Source organism: Antechinus flavipes, chromosome 6, assembly GCF_016432865.1.
Source record: "Antechinus flavipes isolate AdamAnt ecotype Samford, QLD, Australia chromosome 6, AdamAnt_v2, whole genome shotgun sequence".
NCBI lineage: Eukaryota > Metazoa > Chordata > Mammalia > Dasyuromorphia > Dasyuridae > Antechinus > Antechinus flavipes.
In genome coordinates, this window is record NC_067403.1 from 66,137,146 (window position 1) to 66,158,628 (window position 21,483).

General features: G+C 37.0%; 1 protein-coding gene across 1 annotated transcript in view; it reads right to left on the minus strand.

Annotated features, from left to right (window-relative positions):
• Positions 1-19,274, minus strand: part of SETD7 (SET domain containing 7, histone lysine methyltransferase) — a 151,627-nt gene extending 132,353 nt beyond the window's left edge. Inside the window, exon 1 of the mRNA XM_051966150.1 lies at positions 19,096-19,274. The gene's annotated coding sequence lies outside the window, so the exon portion shown is untranslated. The remainder of the gene's footprint in view (positions 1-19,095) is intronic.
• Between the last annotated feature and the right edge of the window lie 2,209 nt (positions 19,275-21,483).

Here is a 21,483-nt window from a genome sequence, read left to right on the forward strand (position 1 = left end):
ATGCCATACCAGTGATTTGACTGAATTTCCAAGTTACAGCTGACCAGATATTATTTTTGTTGTTCAGGCCTTTCAGTTTGTGGCAAGACACTGGAGTGTTTTGCTATTTCCTTTTCCAACTTATTTGACAAAGAAGGAAATTGAGGCAATCAGAGTTAAGAGATTTGCCTAGTGTCACACAGCTAGTAAGTGTCTGATATTAGAGTTGAACTATATCTTCCTTAGTCTGGACTTGATGCTCTGTCCACTGCCCCACCTCAAATGTTGTTTAAGTTTGATCAATCCATTGGAATATTAGTGAGTCCTCCCCCTACTTTTAACCTGTGATCTTAGCTTTCATAGTGGATAGTTTGATAGTATATATAAAGAAATCAGCTAAAGAGTTAGTTAAAAAGGTAATTGAGACAATTAATAATTCTGGAAAACTTGAAGGATGTAAGATAAATTCTCACAAATTATTATTATTTCTAAATAATACCAATAAAATCCAACTTTCTATTTGAGAGGTAGTAAGAAAAATTCCATTTAAAAGGAATGTGTAAAATATTTGGGACTCTACTTTCCAAGATACACATGAGATCTAGATAAATGTAACTATTAAAAAAACTATAAAAATAAGCATATGTAAATAATTGGGAAAAAGTTAATTGCTCATGGATAGGATGAATCAGTATAATCAAAATGATAACATGATCTATATTAATTGATTTATTTAATGCTATTTCACCAAACAATGGAAAAATTCCTTTATAGAATTAGAAAAAATAATCATGGAATTTATATGGAGGAAAAAGTTCAAGAAATGAAAAGCCATGTAGCTACAAATCAGAAATTATTAAAGCAATTTGGTCCTGGCTAAAAATTAGATTGATTGATAGAACAGATTAAATCACAGTATACAGAAATAAATGTATCTAATGTTCTAGTATTAAATAAATATAAAGACCCTAGCTACTGGAATAAAAACTATTTGACAAAAGCTATTGGGAAAATTGCATAGCAATATTGAAAAAAACTAGATTTAGATCAACATCTTATACTTTATATAAAGAAAAGCTCCAAATGGGTATGTGACCCAGATAGAAAAGATCATATTATAAACATATGTGAGAAATATGGAAAATTTACTTCTTTGATCTATGAATAAGAGAAAAGTTCATAAGCAAAAAAAGATAGAGAAGAGTCCAGAAAATAAAAGGGATAATTTTGGTTCCACAAAATTAAGAAGTTTTTACATAAACAAATCTAATATAAGATTAAAAGGGAAACAATTAATTGGAAGAAAAAATCTTTGCAGCAAGTTTCACTGATAAGTTTTTGTTTAAAAGCTATGTAAGGAACTGATTTAAATCTATAAGAAAAAGAACCATTCTCCTGTAGAGAATTTGTCAAAGGATATGAACAAATAATTTCAAAGAAAGAATTCCAAGGTAAGCAATTATATGAAAAAATACTCTGAATCACTAATAATTCAAGAAATGAAAAGACCAATAAAAGGAAAATGACAAATGCTGAAAGCGAAATAAGAAAGCAGGTACACTAACACACTGTTGGTGGAACCATGAAGTGGCCCAACCATCCTAGAAAGCATTTTGGAACTCTGCCCCTCCCATCACTACATTGTATATCCTTTAACCACTGCTAATGATAATGTACACCAAAGAGGAATGTATACCACAGAGAGCAAAGAAAGAGAAGAAAACTTATGAATAAAAATACTTTTAGCATCTATTTTGTAGTAGTAAAAGTCTGGAAACTAAGAGTATCCATATATTGGGGAAGGGTTAAATAAATTAGGGTATGTGAATGTAATGTAATATTATTGTTCCTTTCTTGGTAAATTCTTTTTTAGTTTTGTTTATACAAAAACTTATCTTAGTATAATCAAAATGATCTATCTGATGTTCAATTATGAGTTCCAGTTCGACAAACATTCCTTCCTTCTCCACAGATCTGAAAGGTAAATTCCTATCTCTCTTGGTGAATTCAAGTGCCTCTCATTTTTTTTTCCCTCCTTTCCCACTCCTTTCCTCATCCTAGGATAGCCTATAGACAATTTTCCCAATGTGAAAGACTGAACTCATTGAACCTACCTCACTCCCATCCCCAGTCTCCCTTTTTTCTAACTTTCCTATTACTTTCATGGCTATCACCAACTCCCCAAACATCAAGGCTCATAAACAGGTGTAATCCTTGGCTCCTCACTCTCACCCTCATTTGCAATTAGTTGCCAAGTTCTAACATCTCTCATACACATCCGCTCTCTCCTCTGACACTGGCACCACTCTGATGCAGATGCTCATCACCTCATGCCTTGGCTATTGTAAGAACCTGCTAGTTGGTTTCTTTGCCTCAAATTTCTTTCATTCTTGCAATCACTTGTCATTTATCTTCCCAAAATTGACCACATTCCTCCTCCATTCAACAAATTTCAGTGGCTCCCTATTACCTCTAGGATAAAATATAAAATTCTTTTTGGCTCTTAAAGGTCTTTAAGACCTTCATATTCAATTCTCTTCTTACCTTTCCAGCCTTCATACACTTTTTCCTCTTCCACATACACTCAATTTCAATGACATTAGCATCTTTGCTGTTTGTTGGATGAGACACTGTATATCTCATCCTCAAGCATTTTTACATTGCCTGGAATTCTCTTTTTATTTCCATCTTTCAGTTAAAATCTCAGTGTCTACAAGAAGTCTTTCCATATTCCTCTAGTGCCTTTCCTTTGTTGATTATCTCCAATTTATCTTAGGCATAAATTATTTGCATGTTATCTCCTGAAGGTGAGCTCATTGAGTGCAGGGACTGGTGGTGGTGTTTGCTTTCCTGATATTTCCAGTATACAGCACAGAGCCTAACACATAGCAGATGCTCAGTAAATACTTGTTGACTGAGAGAAACCTGGGAAGATCTGCATGAACTGATGCAGAGAAAAGTGAGCAGAACTGGGAGAATAATCTACACAGTAACATCATTAGGAAGAAAAATAACTTTGAAAGCCTCTAAACTCTGATCAATGTAATGTCATTGTAATGTCAATGTAATTCTTTGAGATAACCAAAGATGTTATCTGTTATCCACCTCTTGACTGAGATGTTACGGACAGAAAATGCAGAAGGGAAGAGATTTCTGGCTGTGGCCAATGAGGAAATTAGCTTTGCATGATTATAGATATGTGTTACAAGGGTTTTTTTCTCATTATTTTTAAAGTTCATTTAGGGAAGGAAGGGAAAGTGAAAAAAATAAAATGCCAAATTGTCAAATGAAAACACCAAAAGTCCTGTTTTATAGACATCAGTATGGTTGGGCTAAGGTCTATGTGGGAATATACAAATAAGAGAAATGGGTGAATTAGAGATACATTATTCATTTCATAAAATGATACGTTGACATGTAAAAAAATGGACAGATGTGCTTTATTTAGATATTTGCTAATAAACTATCAGAGGTGTAACTAGGGTTAGATGACTAGAGTTTTGTTCCTTGCCATAAACCCTTCAAACCAATAACATTGACTTCTTAGTTGTTCCATGAACAAGACATTCCCTGAATCTCAGCTGAGGGTATTTTCTCTGGCAGTCCCTAATGGGCAACTGCCCTACTATAACTTTTCTTCTCTCCACTCTGCCTAATAATCTTCCTTGTTACTATTTAGTTGTTTTAATCATATCTGACTCTTTATGACCTTATTTGGGTGTTTCTTGGCAAAAATACTGGGATGTTTTGTACTTTCCTTCTCTAGTTTATTTTTCAAGTGAGAAATTGAAACAAATTGTTGTGATTTATGTAGGGTCACACAGCTAGTGTCTAAAACTAAATTTGAATTCAAATTTTTCTGACTTCTGATCAAGTGTTAAATCCAGAGTTACCTTTGATAGATGCCCAATTAGCCTTCTTAGGTCCTTTAAATCCCAAATAAAATGCCTTTTACTGAAGCCTTCTCTTAACCCTTCTTAATTCTGATGCCTTCTCTTAATTATTTCCTATTTATCCTATATAGCTTGCTTTGTATAGATTTATTTGCATGTTGTCACCTCCATTAGATTGTGAGCTTCTTGAGGGCAGGGGGCTGTCTTTTGCCCTCCCTTTTTTGTATCACCATTGTTTGGTACAGTATCAGGCATTAATTAATGTTTATTGATTACTGAATTTAGAGAATGCTGATAGTCTGGGTTTTCATCAGCTTAGAAAAAGAGCTTATCACATTGTTATCAAGAATAATTTTAAACATATAATTTTTCTTTTCCCCTGGTGATCACACCTCAACTGAACTCTCCAGTTCTGTCCTTCCCTATTTTCTTTCCTCTAATCCCTCTTCTTTTATGAGACTCACAAACCTTATTTGTACTCAAAATTTCTGGATACTCTTCTCCCTTTTATTATTACTGTTAGACATACCAAGAGATCTGACAATCCAATAATGTGTAAACTCCTTGAGAGCAGGGACTATTTTATTTTGTTTTTATATTCTCAGTATTAGCACATTGGAAGTATTTATAATATAGAACTGCATTGAATTGAACCAGGGAAGAAAATAGTTTTGAAATGATTTCTGAAGCCACTGGAATACAAAGCAAGTTTGTAGAAAGAATTATGTACTAAAATGTAACTTTTACATATGCAGTGGGAAGGAGAAAAAGCATTCATTAAACATGAAAGCACGACTTTATTAAGTGTAGCTTGTTTTTTTAAAAATATATGTTGAATTTGAAGACTAATTTTCCGAAGCTGTCCTGTTTGGAATGAACAGTTTCCATTGCATTGGAAGAGAGAGAGAGAGAGCACATTCAGCTTGCTTCATGGTAACCATTATGGTTGAATGAAATGAACATCTTTACTGGTTGATTTTGATCAAATCAATTTGTCGGATCTTTAGTTTCTAGGGTTAGACTAGATTTCTAAGGTCTCTTTCTCTGAATCTGATATCATAGAATTAGACATTTGTGCCTTCAAATAGTATCCTTTTAAGTGAACTATTCAGGCAAGAAATGTTCTAAAAAATGCAATTTGTAATCATAAAATCATGTATTTTCTAGGACAATCTTCAGTAATCAAACTTTAGCCCCCCTTCACCAATTGGATCTGGGGTGCATCTGGGTCGCTGTGTGGGTGGTTGATATTACAGAATTATGAATGACTGAAATTCAGTGGAGATGATCAGGTTCACAGAATCTTGAGGGAGCCCTAAGGGATCCATCCCATTTACCCAGAGTAAGAAAACACTGAAAAGGAGAAAAGGAATAAAACGACTGATTTTATATACCTGCCAGGGACTTGAGAAGTTAATTAGTTCCTATCACCAGAGGGCGCCAGAACTCAAGTTGACTTAACCTGCCTTAGCCAAGGGTTAAAAAAGACCTTTAACAGGTTTATTGAATGTCAGAGCTGGAAGACAACTTAAGAGATCGTGGAATCTGTTTCACAAATAAGGAAACAGGCTCAGAGAGATGAACTGGCCAAGCTGGTGTTGGGAATCTGGGTTCTCTAACTCTAGAGAGGATGCTTTTTCTATTCTGGTAGACAGGTGTTCTGGTACACAACATCCCAGACAGTCGGGGAGACGTGGTTCCAGACATTTATGACCGTCTCCTCTAATAGCCCGTACCCTTCTCTCATAAGCCATTCCAGTGTTTCCCCTTCCTGAGTGTTAGGGGACATTCAGAGATGAAGAGCTCCTCTCTCCATTATCCAAAATTGGATTAGACTCATGACACTTTAGGGCCAAAAGGTTGGCCACCTGGATTTGGGTTTGAATCAGACTGGGGAAAAGTTAAATTTTAATGGTCCCTATAACCTCAAAGGTGATATGTAAAGTATTTTGGCATTTAAGCCCTTCACAACCTGGATTTTTCCTAGCTTTCCAGTCTCATTATACTTTCTTTCCATATGTTCTGTGATCAAACTACATTGGATTATTTTCTGGTCCTTGAATCACTGTATTTGTGAGTTTTCACTGGCTGTTCCCCCCATGCTTTTCATTCTCACCTTGGCCTTCTATATTCCTCTAAGTTTCCTCTCAGATCTCATGCTCTACAGGAAGCCTTTTTTCAGGCTATCCAATTCTCATTCTTCCTCAGTCCCATCATAGTCATGGTCCTTTCTCACTGATATTTCAAATTGCCTTTTGTAGCTTGTCTTAAGTACTTGTTTGCATGTTGCCCTTCCCCTCCCTTCCATTGGAAAGGGAACTCCTTGAGAGCAGGAATCTCCTTCCCGATCTTTTTTTTTTTTTTTTTTTTTTTTTGAGGAGGGGGAGGTAATCTTTGTATTTCCAGGATATGGTGTCTGGCCTATAGTAGGTACTCAGCAAGTACTTCTTGACTGAATGAAGTGTGTATGAATCTTGTTTCTCTAAGAGAAATATGTACATAATACAAATAATTTTCCTATTATCTTTTTTCTTCATTTTCGTCCTCTTCCTTTACCCTCCTTTTTTCTCTTTTCTCTCCTTCCTTTTTTTCTTCCTTTCTTCCTTCTCCTCTCCTCCTCTCCCCCCTTCCCCTTCCTTTCTCTTTTCTTTCTTTCCTTTCTCCTTCCCTTTTCTTCCTTCCTTCCTCCCTCTTACTATTTTTTCCTTCCTCCCTTTTTTTTATCCTCAGTTCTTAGCACAGTGTCTGACACATAGTAGGTGCTTAATAAATGCTTCTATCAGTGACAGGGAATGGGTAAAGTAGGCAGAGAGAAAGCTTCTTCTGTGGCCATGTCATGGAGAAAGCCCCAGAAGGTGAATTTGACCATTCTGTAGCCACGAATAAAAAAAATGTGTTTAACCTTCAAGCCTTGCTATGTTGGCCCCTTTTCTTTAATGTGGATAATTAAGCACAGCCTCTATGTAAAATAAAAACAAAAACAAAAACAATCTGCTGCATTGTACAGTGTAACATTTCCTTCTGTGATTAGTAGAGTTGGAAAATGGCTGATTGCTGTTTTTTTTTTAATGCTAACAATTTCATCAATAACTTTTAAAAAATAGAGCTATTCCCTAAATATGCTCCCATCTACCACTGCCCCCTCTATTGTTATGTATAAATATTTTAGTAAAAAAGTGAAACACTCAGTACACACACTTTATCTCCCTCCCCCCCAATTCACCTCACATCTCTGCTGAAAGGGAAATATTATCTTTCAATATCTGTTCTTCTGGGACCAAAATTGGTCATTGTCATTAATCTGAATTCCACTCTCTTGCATGCTGTTTTCATTTTTATTCTTATTATTGGATAGATTGGGCTCTTGGATCTATGCTCTTGCTTTGCATCAGTTTGGGTCTACGTTCATATGAATAATCAGTCCCATCCTTCCCTGAATTTCTTGTATTCCACTGTGCTTTCTAATAACCTTTGGTATCTTTATTAAAGTCCATTATTAATCCCATCCTTATCTCTCTTTAAGCCAAACCTTGTTTTTCTAGGTTGAAGAACAATATTCTTGCTTGAACCAGGAGATCATTATACACAGCAACAAGAAGATTATACGATGATCAATTCTGATGGACGTGGCTCTCTTCAACAGTGAGATGATTCAAACCAGTTCCAATTGTTCAGTGATGAAGAGAGCCATCTACACCCAGAGAGGGGACCATGGGAACTGAGTGCCATTCACAATACAGCATTTTCACTCGTTTTGTTGTTGTTTGCTTGTATTTTATTTTGCTTCTCTTTTTTTTTTTTCTTGTGAGCCACCATAATTGTATAATCATGTATACATATAGTGGATTTAACATATATTCTACCATGTTTAACATGTATTGGACTACTTGCCATCTAGGGGAGGGTATGGGGGAAGGGGAGGGGAGGAATTGGAACACTGGGTTTTGCAAGGACTCATGTTAAAGAATTGTCCATGCATTTTGCTTTGAAAAATAAAAAGCTTAAAAAAAAGAATAATCTTGCTTCTCTTAGCTTTTTCTTAGATTTCATGTTTCCTCACTCCTTTGATGATTTCATGTGTAAAAGCTTTTTTAAAGCATCTTACAGATTTGATAATACTAGTATGTGTTCATTGAGAGAAACCAGTCAGTGCTTAAACACAAGAGAGATAATATGTTCAATACAATTAGTGTTAGAACAAGAAATCTTAGGACCCTGATATAATGCTGGCCAAGTAAAAGTTAGGCCTGGGTCTTTCCTATTCCTCTGATCTCTGGCAAAAGCAGGAAAGTGAAACCAATTCCCAAAATCTGGATTTCATTAGCACATTTCCACTTTGTAACAACAAGTGGACTTGTAATTCCCCACCAGATGACCATGGAAAGCTCTGAGGTTCAGAATGCCTTGAACTAAAAAGGAAGAGATAAGGGAGCACAGGTATTAATTTAATGACAAAACAATGTCTCCAGGACACAGAAAAGTCCTTATTCTCCATCCTTTCTTTTCTCTTGTCAATCAAAGGGCTCCTTGAACTGAAGTCTAGTAAATAGCTTAAAGAAGTAAGACAATGTTTATAGTTTAAGCATTACATTGGAGTGACTAAATTCTGGAAGGAAAAAAAAGGTGGGTTCTATGCTCCATCTTGTAGAAAAGTTCTACCCCTTCACCAGAGCACGGAGGTGAGATGGCAAGTATTTAGGGCCAAGCTAGCATGTTGCTATACTGGTGTGTATATTATAAATGAGAGAAGCCATAGGGTTACATCTTCCATTGCAAGCTCTTTGAGGGCAGGACTCATATCTTCTGCTTCTCTATAGTTCTCCTGTCACAAAGTGGATATTCAGTATATAAATGAAGATGATGATCAAGAGGATAATGACGATGGCAATGATGACTATGACGGTTAAACATAGCCAGTTCCACGGAGAGTACTTTGTAACATCTGAAACTCAACATATCCAAAATGGCATTCATTATATTTTCCTGCAAACTAGCCTTCCTCAAAGCTTTCTTATTTCTACTAAGAACATCAATTCTTCTAGATACCCAAGTCCTTGATCTCTTTGATTTCTCCTTCCTCCTCCCTCCCACTACCCAACTGTTCTCTTCCCACAACATGTCATCCCCTTTTTTCCACTCACACAGTTACTATCTTAGTCTATTACTACTTTTCACCTTGATTATTGCATTAGTTTCCCGATTGATCTCCCTGCTTCCATTCTCTCGTTTCTAATCCATCTTTCACACAGCATCCCAAATAATATTTCTAATGCAAACCTATTTAAAAAATTTCCAGTGACTCCCTATTGTTTTATACATAGTAGGGGCTTAACACATATTTGTAGAACTCTTAAAAGAAACAGTCGGAAGAGAACCAAAAGGAGAATTTGGTAAAGTACCATAGAAAAGTTATTCTTTCTCATCTGGTAGAGAACGAAAAGCCAGAGAGTTTAATAGTTTACTCAAGGTCACATAGCATTTGGACAATAGAGCTTGAGTCTCCCAGTTTCTTATAATCCTCAGGTAATTGTCTGACCAGCATGCTTTTTTGGTAAAGAAGAAATATCGACTTGAAGTAACTGATTTTGATATAAGAATAAAGGCTCATCTTTGTTAATATATTATCAATCAATCAATCAATCTATCTATCTATGAATCTAGCTAGCCAGCTACCTGTATTCTTTTCCTAAATCTCAGGGGTTTGCAATTTAACCAACCTGCCTGACTGACACACAAGACGGAAGACAAACTGGGAAATGTGTGTAGGGCGTGCATTTTCAAGAGTTTCTGGTTCTTTAGGTCTTGGAAGGACTCCTCTCCAGGACTTTTGGGAAGGCCTTAAGAGAGAAAAGGAGGAAGAGAAGAAGACTGTCCTAACTTCTATGGTTCTTCTGTTCTGTGTGACACAGATTGTAAGGAAAATGTTCTGCCTTTTGTGTTCACAAGCAGTTGGATGCAAAGTATGAACTGAAATTGCTCTGTGGAATGTTCATGGAGGCAGAGAAAGGAGGGCAGATGCATTGTGGGAGGTTAGAAACAGCCAGAGGAAGCAGAGAATGGCCAAATCCAGGAATGTATTAGCTGGTAGAAGAGACAGAAAAGGGGGGAAATCAACCCTATTGAAAACCAAGTCAATTTCATCCTTTTATGTATTTTTTTTTTAATGTTTCATGCTCATTAATAATGAGTAACGTGTCCAGATCTATGAGTTTGGGAGGGTCATGGGAGGAGAGAAGGAGCCGTCATAATGAGAAGAGTGGAAAGAAACAAGGCTATAGGATGGATACTTGATGAGCTCAGATTTTATAGTTTGGTAATTTTTGAGTGTATTTTTACCATATTCTTTACTCAATGTCACTGGACTCAAAACAAGTGGGACAGAGCAGGATATGGCTAATGGGTAATTGAAGTGTCCTCTCATGGTCAAATGTTATACTATCCCCTACATGGCGAATTACTATGGATATCTGGGGTAGAAGACCTGGCTTAAAAAGGGGGAGGTTGGAGTTTGTACAATGGGGTGAAAGGAGAGATGAGATGTTGGAGGATAAGGAGACAAACACAAAAACTGGTTATTTTATGATGTGACCCATCTTTCCACTCTATGACTGATCATACCCACTTGGGGTCAGCTCCTTTTCAAAGTTTGATTGCGGTTTCTCTGTTTATAGGGACTCTTTTTTTGACCTCTCCAGTCTGATTCTTCCCCCCCAATATATTCTGTAAATATATTTTTGTATGTATGTGCATATGCTGTTTTTCCTCAGTAGAATACAAATTCTTTGAGGTCAGAGACTAGTTTATATTTGTCTTTATAGTCTCAGAACTTAGCACATAGTAGGTATTATTTGTTGAACAGAATTTTTCTGGTGAATGCTCGTGACCAATTTATAAGGCTAAATTCCATTTATATATCTTATTGTTTCTGAGTGCAGCTATTTGTGTGGGTGCTTGATAGACTTTTGGAACAGGTATCTTGGGAGGGGTGCTTTTGGCACACGGAGAAAGCTGAAAAGGATTAAGGAAAGTCAATACATTTGCTATTCCAATTAAACTCTAGCTGTTTCATGCTCAATACAATTAACTTGGACCCTAGAACTTGATGGCTTGGGGAAGCTATGCTCATCTATCCACCATCTGTTAACTCTCTTGATAGGTTAGTAGGCTGAGTATTTTTGAAGAATAGTTATATTAATGGGTTAACTTCATTAACTATCTATTTGATAGCTGAATATTTATGCCTTCAGATTTTTTTTAAGCTTTTAAGACTATTAATTTTTCCTTTCTCTTGCCTTCTGCAATTCTTTCTAAAGAGGTCATATTGTTCCTGTCGTAAGACATTCCCAAGCCATTTGCCTCCTCCTTAGAGATGGCTTGCAGGCAACTGTCCCTGGGCATGTCGTGAGAACACCTGCCAATATTTTTCCATCTAGTCCTTTGGGGTATAAAAATTCTTCTGCTGCAGAGAGCCTTGAGTCACTCAGCACCTGGGTGTGATACTGCCCACATTCCTGGCTGACTTTAATTGGGCTTCAGCACATTGCCAGATACTGGGGAACCCAGGTTCTGGGATGATACCTGACCGACTGGACTGCTGGTTCAGGGCTTTTCTCTGACTGCATCTATTTGCACAAGAGATTGCTATCTGACAGCAACCTGTTCCTATATATTTTTCAAAAGCCTTGTTCCTTTCCATAAGTCCAATACCTCTTAATCTGAATCTAAGTGCTGAGTGCCTTGTCCATTAAATTAACACAATTATCTTCTGTCATGGAGGCAGTGTGGTACAATGGAAAAAACCAATCAATCACCCAATCACTGATTCTGGAGTCAGGGGGATCTGAATTCAAATCTTTGATGTTTACTACTTGTGTGACACTTCAGGCGAGTAACTTCATTTCTTGGGTTTCACTTTCCTAATCTATAAAAATGAGGCAGTTAGACTAGGTGACTTCTGAGACTCTCTGTAGGCTTAGTTTTTATGATCTTGTGACTTGTTCTCCGCCAGGATTTTATTATCAACCTACAGCCCAAGGACATATAGTTGGTGCTTAATAAATGCTTGTGGATGGGTTGATCATGAATGACTCATTATTAAATCTGACTTCTTTCAAATGTTTGCATAATGGAAATGATTAACATATAATTTGACCTCAATTATCTGGATACAGTAATAGGTGAAATATGGATCTTTTATGATCTGGCTATTAATCCTCATTATCCTACTTTATTGAATGCTCTGGGAAAGATCCTAAGTTTCTCTCTGAAACAAGGGGCCATTCTTTTCTCAGTAATATTCTTTCAGTATCATTGTATGATAGCGGGATATAAAATACCATAATCTCTAAAGAAGTTGGATTGGGGATCATTCAAAGGGCAATGGAGAGTGAGTGTGAATATTTTGGCAGCACATTCCAAATAAGGAATTGCACTAGAGAAGTCATGTAAAAGGTGACATCAGAGATAGAGCAAGGAAAAAAAAAAGATGGGCTGGTCAGCTAGCAAGAGTAAGGGACAATCAGCGGAGAAGGCATTTTACTCATTTGCTATCCTATAAGTTAAATTAAAAAAAAAAGTCCAGCTTGTTGGATGGAATCTTTGCTGCAGTTTATAGAATGTTGTGGAGGAAAGTTAAAGTAGCACAGGACTGAAGAGCATGGATGAGTTTGACTTGCATTATATGAACAACTACCAACTTTAATGAAGAGCCTTTGGAGCATTTGAGTACATACTATTAAAGCCCATCTTGGATGCATGAAGAGTGTAGGGCTTTTAAAACTTGAGCAAAAAATGATCATTGAATAGGATTGACCTTTAATTAAAGATCTGGAGAATGTGCTCAAAACCCCAAGGACTTAGATTCGATCCTACCTTGGATACTTATTACCTGTGTTGATTTTGAACAAGTCACTTAGGGTCTCACTTTCTCTTACTGAAAAATAATGACAATGGACTAGATGATCTCTGAAATTTCTTCCAATTCTAAATCTGTGATTCTGTGATTCTCAAGGTAGAGAAATACAAGGATCCTTGTGGATAGGGACAGACTCATTTTTGTCTTGTATTCCCAGAAATTAACACAATGTCCAGCACATAATGTGTGTTTAATGAATGTTCATTGATTCTTCAGCCCTTAATTGTTTGGAAAATTTTATAGATGCAATTGGAAGATACTCTGGTGTGATTTTTGTTGTGTTGAGAGGTCTGGTGTCAGGACAGAAAATATTTCTAGGAATGTTTTTGAAGAAGATTGAACCACTTCCCCTGAGAAAACACACAATCAAAAAGCAAACAACCCTAAAAATCCAGAGAGAACATCCTCTTCTGGATTTCTTTATCAAGGGCAACCGGCAGAACCTGACCACAATATCATAGGGAAGGATGACAGATTGTATTGACTGGACAATTGATTTTACCTGACCTGACTGGTCAAAGGGAACCAAGAGGGGGTTTACACAATTGACTATCACTATACATAGTTTGCTTGTTAACTACAATTACACTAAGGTAAAAAGCAAGGATCCAGGGTCTGCTTCCCCCTGTTCCTTCCCAAAGTGGAGAAAGTAAATAGAATATTATTTTTGATGATATGGTTTATCTTGCAAATGCACAGAAATCATTAGTCCTAAATCTCAATATTCATTTATCTAAGAGCCTCTTTATATCATCCAAATCAACAAGATTTGCATATGGAAATATGTAGATTTCTAGAAACTCAAGTGCTTTCTGGAGCATTAATCATTAGAAAGAAAAGAGTCAGTGTAATAACTCTGCTGGAAAACATCAGGGCCACACTGGCTAACTTTTAAAACAAAAATCCTCCTCAATCCAGAAAATTCCTCAGAATCTTTTTTTTTGTTAGACATAATAATAATAATAATAATGAAAATAATATCATACATTTCTCTTGACCTTTAAGGTTTCCAAAGCACTTTACAAATATTGCATTCCACGCTCACAATTCTGTGGGAGATAGGCAATATTATTGTCTTCATTATCAGTTGAGGAAATGGAAGCAAATAGATTAAATGACTTGCCTAGGGTCACATAGCTAGTAAGTGTGTGAAGCCAAATGTGAATTCAGTTTTTCCTAACTCCAGACCTAACTGACTCACATATGCATAACTTTCCCATCCCTCTGTCCCTATCTTCTTTAAAGGTCTTTAAATGTATCAACTAAATACATAAGATTGCAAAGGAAATCCATTTTTTGAAATAAAGATGTAATTTTTTTCCATTCAAGTTCACAGATCTCCTGAAATCTATCTATAGACCCCGAGTTTAAGACCCCCTAATTTAAATGAACCACCACGTCAGTCAAGATCGTTCCACATCCCTTTGATAGATTCCTTCTACCTGTCAACCTGATAGCAGCAGCTGTCTGTAATATTATACTGGCAAACTAAGAAATTGGAAGGGAGATAATCACTTGAGGGAAACTGTGATTTTGGCTTCTTTCTATATTCTTGGAGAGGACATGACTCATGGGCATGGCTCCAGTGCTCAAGATGGGAGTTAGCTGGATAAAGGAGGATTCTCTTTGTTGATGTTGCAGCTGGAAGTATGGAACACAGGCAAGAGCTTGTCTATTCTGGTCCCTGGTATGTTAGAACAAAGGCTCATTTTTATGTAGTTCACCAGAGAGCTAGAATTGCCTGCTCCTATTGCATCCTCAACTTTTAGCCCAGCATCTGGCACCTGGACAAGAGACTCTCAGGTTGGGCAGGCTTGGATAAGTTATGATTTGAATCATCGGAGGGGGTGATATCTACAAATTGGAGATCACAGGGGCCAAAGTATAAGAATAAAGCAAGTCCTTATTTCATTTGGTGCTGAATATCAATCTGCAACTAGATATTAAGTACCACTGGGGGGAAAAAAGTCCTTTAGAAGTCATCATTTCTGAGTGAATAATATTGAGTTTGGAATGAATGATGGAATCAAGAAAGGAAAAAGTTCCTGTTTTATTCCTTGTATTTATTGTTTACATATATATTTGTTATTGTTCAACCATTTTTTCAGGAGTGTCCAGCTCTTTGTGACACCATTTTGGGTTTTCTTGGCAGAGATACTGAAATGGTTTGCCATTTCCTTCTCTACCTCATTTTACATATGAGGAAACTGAGGCAAATAAGGTGAAGTGACTTGCCCAGTGTCAAACAGCTAGCAAATATCTGAAAGCAGTTTTAAATTTATGAAGATGAGTCTTTTGGATGTTAGGCCAGGTACTCTATCCACTGAGCCACACAATGGCCTTTCATATATATTATCTATTTTTATTGGAATGGACCTCTCATTTCATTGATCTTTGGAGAGTTCAATGATGAACTTCCTTTACTAATACAAGTCAGCACCTTCTCTTTAGAGAGCTACCTGGCTAGTTTGTATCAGAGGCAGGATTTGAATCTGTATTCTCTCCAATTTCAAGACCATGCTATCATGCTATGCTATCTCATCTCATTAATATATTTTTGCAATGTGGGTCAGATCTAGAATGAATGAAAGCAACTTCCAGTTGAAATTTTATTTTATAGCACAAGCCCGGGAAACACTGAGTAATTTTTTTGTAATATAAACTCAAGAGCAGAAATATGGACCGTGTCGGGCTATGTTTTCTGTTTTTTGAAGCCATTCTCCTCAAAGCTGAAATTTTATAAAATTATATTGTGGATTCAATGGTTAAAATTAGTTTTCCTCAGTTGAAAAGCTGTCAAAACCTTAACAGCCAGAAACAAGAAAAATCCAAGAATTCCACATCAAATGATATATTCTTAGAAGGAGATCTTTTCATGTGATTGCTAAATGTTCATTCCCTTCTTGTTCCACCCAGGTATACTCCTTTCAAAGGGGTTTCGTAGAAGCAGAAGGTTAGTTCTTTTTAAGTAATGAAAGGGCTCGCATGTTGTGACCATATGATAAACTGAGGGTTTCGTTTTGCATTATTTCCCCCACTTATACAAATAAGGAAGCAATAGAAAAATGATTGTGTAACTATGGACAAGTTTCCCTCTCTGAACTCGGTTCCCTCATCTATAAAATGTGAATAAAGATATCTGTTGTATCAGAGGGAGCCTGATAAAGTGGTCAGATGGACCTCAATTCAAATCCTGTCTCTGTTAACATACCAGCTCTGTGACCATCGGCAAATCAATTAATCTGTCAATATCCTATGCATCTCTAGTTGTTCTCACGCTGCAAGGAGCTTCCACACCGATAGTTCTCTATACCACCAATGAATTCACAGATCTGAGCTCTTCTCCATCTACTGGTATTATCCATCTCACAGAGTTATGAGGTTCAAATAAGATGCTTCTTGTAAAAGTCTTTTTCCAAACTTTACTTAATCAATAAGCATTTATTAAATGCTTATTACATGCCAGGTACTATCCTAAGAGCTGGAGATATATGACAGAAAAAAGTCCCAAAAGGGTGACATAAAAGCCACAAATTCTCACTAAGAACTGGGATTTCACTAAGGTAGCTCCTTTCTACCTGAACTTCAGAGCTTCTCCTACTTGAGTTTGGGGAGCCATAGTCCAGTGGTATGAGATATACATACATACATGCCTGTATATGTGTATATATATATATTTATATAGATGTACACATATATTTATATTTAATAACTAGTTCTTAGGGAAGTATGAGGGAGGGAGTGATACATTTTTAAAGTTCATCTGCTCTTTGAACATTTTCTCTATCACTTTCTTAAGTCTGGGCTAGTAACAAAACAATAAATCAATCCTGGATTCACAGTGTTTGCTGATTTCCAGAGTGTAAAATGCTCACACTGAAAATTTAACAACTTACATTCAGGAGACTGTGAGAGCTGATTCTAGCTTAACTCTGTAACTACCAGAGAGAGGGTACAAAGAAAGGTTCCATATATTTTCCTTTTCTATTTCAGGTTTATACAGGACTTGGTGGGCAAGATGTATGGTGGAATCTTGTTCCAAACTAAATTTCAACAAAACACTCGTGACCAGCCTGGACAAAACTATGAAATTAGTGGAGTTTGTCTTCAGTGCTCTTCCCCGCCCCTCTCTGTGGAGGTGGAAGGGTGTCCCTTATCTGTCCCTCCTAATCTCATGACCTAGTATTCTTGTGAGCTTTCTAAGCACCCTCCTCTCAAATATGCTTTTGTCAGATTTGGGATTAAGGAAGGAACACACACACACACACACACACACACACACACACAAATTCAAATCTCTATCCACAATTAACATTAATCAATTCAAGAATCATTTATCAAATACCTAGTATGTGTAATGAACTCTACAATACAATGTAGAATAAATACAAAGATAAATAAGAGAGGATTGGTGGGAGCTTCAATGATTATCTCTTCCCCTCAAGAATTTTTTTTCATTTTAGGAGAACAGAATCTTGTAGCCAAAGGGACAAATGCTCTATGGTTATGATGAAATTAATGTGGGAGTCTTGCTGTACCTATAATCAGTCTCTTCTCTCAAACCTAGCATTCTAAAAGGCACTATTGTTCCTTTCTCTGAGGTCAGTTAGTATCCCTTCTCTGGTTTTCCTTTTCCTTTTTAGAAGCAGCTGCTCTCTTTCTAGCAGAGGGCTCTTGGGAGTGTAAGTGAGTGAGTGAGTGAGTGTGTGTGTGTGTGTGTGTGTGTGTGTGTGTGTGTGTGTGTGTGTATGTGTGTGTGTAGGCAGCATCCCCATTTTTCTCATGGTGAATCATAGTGTGTTATTAAAATTCATGACCCTAAGGCAGAAATCCACCTTAAAGGTAGGGAGTCCTTAAAGGATCTCAATTCTTTTTTTTTTTTTCTTTTAAAAATTAGCATTATGAAATACTTGACAAAAAGGAACTGAATGCACATTTACATTCTAACCATCACTCCAAATTTTTCTTCCATCTTCACTGATGTAAACAGGATAAAAGATTTAGAGCTAGTAGGACATTCTGGTTATCTGTCTAAATCTCTCATTTTACAGAGGAGGAAACTGAGGCTAATGGAAGCAGAAAGGGCTTCCCTAAGATCTCTCAGAAAGTGATTCCAATTCATATCCTCTGACTTCAAATCCAACATTCTTTCCATTTGATTATACTGCATAGACATAATTAATTTGCCCATTCTGCCTCTTGTTCTGCTTTGTTCTTACTTTATCTGATTTCAGAATAGTTTCTAGGTACCCTGAACAAAAGGCTGATCTTTGGAGTCAGGAAGATCTGGATTCAAATTCTGCCTTTGACATATACTAACTGAGTGAGCATAGATGAGTCACTTTCTCAATGGCCGAGGAGAATTTTGTTATGAGAAATTATCCCTTTGTATCCATGGAGGGAATTCTCCACATTGATAAAATGAGGGCATCACAGCTCGAGAGCTAAAAAGGATTTTGGGAATGCTCCAATTCAACTCCTTAATTTATAATGGGTAAATGAGGCTCAGGAAGGGTAAGTCATTTGTCCGAAGTCCCACAGGCATTAAGCACCCATCTAACTCCACTTCTCCCCCAGCAACCAAAAAAAAAAATTAAAGTGAGATGAGTATTTCCATGAGGCTGTATGTTCCATTTACTTGTCATTTTTAATAGCTCCATAGTGTGTTCCATTAAGTTCATACACAGCATTTCTGTTTAGCCCATGCCCTACTGATGGGCAATGAAGTTGTTTCTAATTTTTCATAACTCTAATGGATACATCTTTTTTCCTCCTCTAGACTTAGTACTTTGGGATCTCGAATTGCTCATTAGACATTATCTCAGCTCAGTTTAGAAGGGATGGCAAACAAAAAGGTTGGAAAACATTCCTTTCCCAAGTTTCTAGGCAGGCTCTGCATCCCTGTCTCCTCCACCATAACAGCCTAGTGCAGGGGCATGTACACAGTCCCAAATCCCAGTCCCAACCACTGACTTGGAGCAAGCAACCAAGCAAGGGTGTGTAGAGCAAGCAAATGGTCTCTGAGCAAGAGCTGCGGAGACAGCCTCCTTCTTGTATGAAAAGGAGGGGACGTTGGCAGGAGACTTTCAAACAAACAACGAACCTTCTTTGAGTGACAAATTCAAAGGGGAGGATGGAATAAGGAAACAAAAAAAAAATCACATGCATGATTATGGATGCTGGCTCACACACAGGCACACAAGCACACCCCATAGATGCCGATAAAACGACTAGGTCGTACCTTGTGGGAGATAGATGATGGGACACGGGGAATAATTAGGGATTCAATCAGAAATGCCCAGTACATACCCAGATATTGATGGAAAATTGCCATCACTCCAAGATCCGTGTGAGGAGTCACATAGTGGAACAGTGACTCCACCAGGGAGGGGACATCAAGGGGCCCTTGGCAAGCCCCCCAATGAAGGCTAATGAACAAGGGGATGGAAGGGGGGCTTGTAAAGGGAGGGACTGGAGCTGTGCTGTCACTTTTCTCTTTGTTGGGTGTGCAGCAGCAGGCGGTGACTTGTCAGAGAGGACTGAAGGAGGTTGCTAGGAAACCAGGCAGGATGTGAGAGAGAGACCCTCACTCCTCTCTCTAGCCAGTGTGGGGAAGCAGGCTGGTGGAGGGCTGGGGTTCCTGGGCAAGTCGTTCATTCTTTCTTCCAGAGCACAAATTCCCAACAGGGCAGGGCCCCGAGGTTGGCAGAGGGAGGAGGATGCCCTGAGGAGAAGCAGGCTGCTGAATTTAGGGAAGAGGTTTTTAACCTTTTGTGTGTGTGTGTGTGTGTGTGTGTGTGTGTGTGTGTGTGTGTGTGTGAATCCCTTTGACAGTCTAGCCAAGCCTACTGAACCATTTTTCCGAATAAGGTTTTTAGATACATAGCATTACAAAGTAAGCTAATTATATTGAAATTCAGCTATCAAAAATGCATTTTTTTTTTAAAGCAGCAAGATCACAGATCCTAGGTGAAGAAACTAGTTAGGAAGTATGATTTAAAATAAGGGAAAGAAAAAGGAAAACCGAAGCCCCAAATAAAAAAGTAGAAAACTCTAGCTAAGAAAAATCTTTATTGGTTTTGACAAAGGCTAATAATCAAGGAAAGGTTTCTTGCCTTTGATATAGACCAAGGCTGTATGTTGTGGTTAGTAAAAGGGAGGGTGATGAGCCCAGAGTCAGAGGACTTGTGTTCCAATGTAAGATTTATTGCTTTGGGCAAATTCTAGTTTTTAAATTCATTCTTGTAAAACCTTGTATTCCAAATTTTTCTCCCTCCCTTTTCTAAACAGCAAATGATCTATTATAGGTTAAACATGTGCAATTCTTCTAAATATAGTTCCACATTTATTATGCTGCACAAGAAAAATCAGTTCAAAAGAGAAAAAATGAGAAAGAAAAAACAAGCAAGTAAGCAAACAACAACAACAACAAAGATGAAAATACTATGTTGTGATTCACCTTCAGTATTAGGCAAATTCTATAACATATTTTGCCCTCACTCCCTTTAAAGGGTATCTTGAGTCCTGTGAACTTGGGAATGATTGATGTCATTAATTTGTTTTGAATGAATATTCTAGAACCTTTGGAGATTCTGAAATCTACCTAAGTCAGGAATTCTGAACTTTTTTTCTGAGTCTTGGATCTTTCTGTCAATGTAATGAAACTTAGGACTCCTCAGAATCCTGGTTTGAAATGAAAATAAGATTTGAAAAGAAAATAAGATTTTGAAAGGAAACCAATTATACTGAAATGTAGTTATCAAAAAATATATTATTATATCATCACATTAAAGTCAACTTATACTCATACCCTTTGTCTATGTAATATTTCTTCTAACTGCCTGACAAAGATACTGTTCTCAAGAATTATGAGTATCATCTTCTCACAAAGAAATGTAAACATTTTAACCTTTTTTTCCCATTGATTTTTAAATTTATTTTGCAGAGTAAAAATCTTACAATCCAAAACATTTTAATCTTTAAAAGACATAGCTTTTTCTTCCCTGTTTACCTTTTTATGCTTCTATTGAATCTTATATTTGAAATCAAATCTGTTCAGCTCTGGCCTTTTCATCTGAAATAATTAAATAATTAAAAATCCCCTATTTCACTGTATGTCCATCTTTCCCTCTGATAAATAATGCTTAATTTTGCTGGATAGTTCATTATTGTTTGTAGTCCAGGTTCCTGTGTCTTCTGGAATATTATATCCCAGGCCCTCTGGTCTTTTAATGTGGAAGCTGCTAGGTCCTAAGCAATTCTGATTATAGCTTCTCGCTATTTCAATTATTTCTTTCTAGCTGTTTGCAGCATTTTCTCCTTAATCTGATAATTCTGGAATTTAGCTACAATATTCCTTGGAGTTTTCATTTTGGGGTTTCTTTCAGGAGATGATTAGTGGACTCTTTCGAAGACTATTTTACTTTCTGATTCTAGGTAATCAGGGCAGTTTTCCTTGATGATTTCTTGAAAGATATTGTCCAGCGTGGGTCTTTTCAACAGTGAGGTGATTCAGGCCAATCGTCTTGTGATGGAGAGAGTCATCTGAGCCTAGGGAGAGGACTATGGGAACTGAGTATAGATCACAACATAGTAATTTCACTTTTTTGGGGGGGTGGCATTTGCTTGCATTTTGTTTTCTTTTTCATTTTTTCTCTTTTTGATCTGATTTTTCTTGAGTAGCATGATAATTGTGGA